The 4,202-nt window shown below is 65.2% G+C and overlaps 1 protein-coding gene across 12 annotated transcripts in view; it reads left to right on the top strand.

Annotated features, from left to right (window-relative positions):
* The first annotated feature begins 243 nt into the window (after positions 1-243).
* The window catches only part of MAMLD1 (mastermind like domain containing 1), a 151,989-nt gene continuing 148,030 nt past the window's right edge, over positions 244-4,202 (top strand). For 5 of the 12 annotated variants that reach the window (XM_017865541.1, XM_017865539.1, XM_017865537.1 and 2 more), the window contains exon 1: positions 2,372-2,654. The gene's annotated coding sequence lies outside the window, so the exon portion shown is untranslated. Of the gene's footprint in view, positions 373-587; positions 699-1,138; positions 1,219-1,707; positions 2,013-2,371; positions 2,655-4,202 lie in introns of those variants that run through there. The other 7 variants (XM_017865538.1, XM_017865527.1, XM_017865540.1 and 4 more) reach the window with 6 other exon arrangements.

Here is a 4,202-nt window from a genome sequence, read left to right as displayed (position 1 = left end):
TGCCAATGCTCTGTGATAGGCATTGCCATCTCCCATTCAGCTTTGTTTAATCAGATTTCCTTCAAAGGACTCCCGCACTCTCGCAGTTCTACCGGGGCACTGGCAGCCCTGAGATGACTCTATCTCTCCCTGCAGGGCCTTGAAGGTAAGGTTCAGTCACCAGAGAGCAATAACCTCTTCTGGCTGCTTGCCCTTTGCCGAGCAGACAGGACTGGACCCAGACAAGGTGAATTCCTTCACAACTGCCCTGCGGAACTGTGGACTCCCAGCCTGGCCCCATTAGGCCGGGCGCATCCCGGCAGCGCCGGGGCTGCGAAGCCACAGCCCCTGAATGTGTCTCGCAGTTGGGCCTGGACGCCGTTCTTCCTCCAGGTAACTTCGTGAAACGCTAGGAGGCAATCGCCCAGCCTCACTGCGCCTACGTAGCCCACGAAGGGATCTCGCTGGGTTCTCGGAGGTGGCCCCAGCGCTTTCCGAGGGCCGAGAGCGTGGGCGTGGAGGGAAGGAGGGGCCTAGTGGGCGGCGGGCCCACCCCTTTATTCGTGGCCTGCGGCTCCGCTGAGCGTGACCAGATGTGTTGGTGACAGGTTGCTACTCAGAGGTGCGGACAGGAGCTGAGCGCTGCTGCTGTCGGAGCCGACGCGGCGTTCCCGGGCTGTGCTCAGCCCCTGCAGCTGCCATCGGCTGGAGAAGTCCAGGTTAGGAAAAGCACCCGGGGAGGGGAACCTGGGGAAGGGGTGCAGCCAAATACCCAGGAAGTGGGATAGGTGGGAGGGGAGTCGCTGGACTCGGCGCCAGGGCAGATGGTGGACAGGGCGCCCTGGCCCGCGCGGCAATTCCCAAGGAACCTGTGTTCCTGCAGAAGCCGCAGGTGTCTGTCTTGGGATAACTGCTGAGGGAGCCAATCCAGCCCAGCTTGGGCGGGAGCATAGCGTGCCCTGGTCCAGTGAAACGGGAGACTGGCCAGCGAGCTTGGACTCTGAGCTAAGCGTACTGGCGGGCGAGGCCGACAGCGTCCGCGCTGAGAGTGGGGGAGTGGGAAGTGGGGAGTGGGGCACTCGGCCGGGATGGGGCGGGTGCAGTTCCCTAACTGCCACCTGAGAGCCTTGGTCCCCGCTGCCGCCACAGCGGGTCTGTTTGGCAGTCAGGGCGCGAGCTGGTGAGCGGATGCGTGGGCGGAGGGACTGGCGCTACCCACCCAGTAGCCACCCACTGCAGGTGAGTGCCCCTCCCCGGGCGAGAGGAGGAGAAGGGCCTGGCCGCTAGCCCTAGGGTCAGGCTCTGCTGAAAATGGGAAGGGGGATGGGGGCTGAATAGGCTACTTTGTGATGAGACTCCCGTCCCTGTGACACTTCAGGGTCCTCCAGGGATCTGTCATTCCTCTTGCAAGATCTCTTATTCTCTGGTCCCTCTCCTCCTCTCCTTCTCTCCTCCTCTCCTCCTCTCCTTCTCTCCTCCTCTCCTTCTTCCCTCCTCTCCTCTCCTCTCTTCTCCTCTCCTTCTCTCCTCCTCTCCTTCTTCCCTCCTCTCCTCTCCTCTCCTCTCTTCTCCTCTCCTCTCCTCTCTTCTCCTTTCCTCTCTTCTCCTCTCCTCTCCTCTCCCTCCATCGTGTCTCTACCTCTATCTCCGCCGGTGCCTCTCTCGATATCTGTCTCTCAGTCTCTGCCTTCTCTGTGTCTCCTGCGGTCTCCTGTCTCTCTTGGTCTCTCGGTCCTGAGCACTCTCTTGCCCTGTCACTGGTGACCGCTGGCTTTCGGCTCTCCGTGCTCGCTCTTCGTGTGTCCCGGCCACTCACGGCTCACCAGCTCGCTTTCCCCAGACGCGGAAAGTCTACCTTCGGTGTGCGGGTTTCCCGAGCGCGCCGGGCCCCAATTGCGGCCCTCCAGCGGGCTCTGTCTGCTGGAGGCGCTCCGGTAACCCTGCTGTCGCCTCTTCCCACCAGCGCACCGCCTAGGCAAGCCAGCTGACACCGAGGGCACAGACCACCCTCCACTGAGTGCGGAGCAGCCAAGGTGAGTGCACCGATGCCCCTTCCGCCCCTCGGATCCCTCCCCAGATGCCCTGGTTCGAGCCGACTGGAGAAATGAGGCAGCAACAGCGAAGCCAGCCTGCGGCCGCTTTCTCCTCTAAAGACTGGTGGGAGGGCCTGGGAGGCCACTTGGGCGGCCGCAGCGCTTTGGATGCCCGCCGCCCCATCCCGGCGTGGAAACCTTGAGTTTCCAGGCTTGGGGCTGGTGGGGTCGCGGGCAGGGCAGCGCGGCTTCCCCTTTAAGGCCGGAGCCGCTCGTCGCCGTGAGTGTGAGGGTGTGTGAATGTGCGGCGTGCGTGTCTCCTCCTCCCCGAGTGACACAGCAGTGAGAAATGCCTATCAGTAACTTAAACCCCCGAAACTCCACCTTCCGGGCGCGCGGCGCGGAGCCGGGCGGTGGGAATGGAGCGAGCAGATTGAGGCCGCCACTGCAGCGCCGCCAGCATGAACTTGGCCGCGAGCTAAAGCGGCCGGCGGCGGGCGGGCGCGGGGCACCGGCCGCTAGCCAGGGGTGATCTGCAACAGGGCTGGGCTCCTTGGCGGCCGGCTGAGGCCAGGCTGCCCTCGCTGGCGGCCGCCCGCCCCTCGGACACTGCCCCCGCCGCCGCCGGAGCTCTGCAGCACGGTAAGGCTGAGGGCGGACGCAGGAGGTCCGACTGTTCTGGGGGTTCCGGGGTACACTTGTAGTCCCCAGTTATGGTCCCCATCGCTGAGGATCGGGGTCCCGGGGTGCTTCGAGTCGGTAGACCCTAAAGTTTGCTCTGAGCACACGGCCCACCTGGCGCTGCAGGCGGCCGCCCCTTTCTCGAACCAGCCCGGCTGGGCTGGGCGCAGCTCGAAACGCCGGAGACCACGGCCTTTGGCTCCGCGCCCGTCGGGCGTCTGAAATCCGGCGCGGGCAGCCACTACCGGGGAGGAAAGGTGGAAGGGCGCAAGCTGAGCGGGCTCCTAGGGCTACGCTTGGCTACCGGGAGTCTCCCACTCTGTCCCAGCACCCCCGGGTCGCTTGCAGCCTGGGTGTCACCGGCGACGGTGCCTTCACATGCCAGCTCCCTGAGCCCAGGCCAGTAGGCAGCGGGCACTGGGTGAAGGATTCCCCCACCCCAACGCTGTTTGCCTCCTCTGAGCTAGAGTGTGGAGTGTGTGCGCCGAACCCGCTGCCCTGCACTCCCTCCCCTGCCAACTCCTGGGGAGAGCAGCCCGGAGCTGAGCTGGTGTTCAGGGCAGCCCGGACTGGATTCCTGCGAAGCAGCCCTGGCACCCCTGTGTCAGAGTCCGCACAGGTCCCCCGGCATCTGCGCGATGACAGAGCTGGGCGCCCGGCGCGGGCTAGCGCGGGCGGGAAGCCCCCCGGAGCGCCGCCAAATACTTTTCTGGGCCAGTTGGCTTGGCCAGGCTCCGTCCCAATGCAGTGTGTCCGAAGCCTCCTGGAAAGCTGGAGATGTCGTCTGATTCTGATCTGTGATTAAATTCGGACTAAGCAGACACTAATAGGATTAGCCTGCCAGAAAGCTCGGCCCTGAAGCCATCGGAACCTGGGCAAACACGCGCCTCGGGCTGGGGCATTCACTCCCGCCGCGCTCCTGCAGCTGGGTGCGGCTGACCTGGGCACCCCGAGTGTGGGTGTGTGTAAGCGGGCAGGAGCACAGGGTGGCTGGGGGACTGGGGAGAAAGGGCTCCTTTTGCTGGGGTGGCTGGTCGTTGTTATTTGGCAGCACGGTGCCCCCCGGGGGCGCGGTACCCAAGGTGAACGTGCTGTTCACGGGTAAGCAAACGGAGGCCGGCTCCGGGACATTGTCTGCGAGGGCGAGCGAGTCGAGCTTACTAGAGGCGGCTGCGCTGGAACAAAGGCGCAAAGTCTCCCTGAGACCGAGCAATTTTTAAAGAGTTGGCTAGGGAGAGGGCCTGGGTCTCCCGGGGTAGACCCCCGCGGGAATTGCGCCGCCCTCAGCAGCCCCGGTCCGCGGCTGGGGAATTGTGTTCCCCGGTTGCGGCAAGCCGGCGAGCGACATCGCAGCGGCGCGGCCCAGCTCTTGGCAGGCGTGGGTTGCCGCCCGAGTGCCCACCGGCCGGGCGGGGTCGACCGTGCACCCGCCGGGGCTTCCCGGCCGCCACCGCAGCTCTGGGCCCCTGGAGGCCGCGCAGCTTCTTTCCTTCCCTCCCTCCCTCCCAC

This window comes from Rhinopithecus bieti, unplaced genomic scaffold (assembly GCF_001698545.2).
Source record: "Rhinopithecus bieti isolate Rb0 unplaced genomic scaffold, ASM169854v2 scaffold_80089, whole genome shotgun sequence".
Classification (NCBI taxonomy): domain Eukaryota; kingdom Metazoa; phylum Chordata; class Mammalia; order Primates; family Cercopithecidae; genus Rhinopithecus; species Rhinopithecus bieti.
The sequence above is the reverse complement of the archived record's forward strand: the minus strand, read 5'-3'. Positions and strand labels throughout refer to the sequence as shown.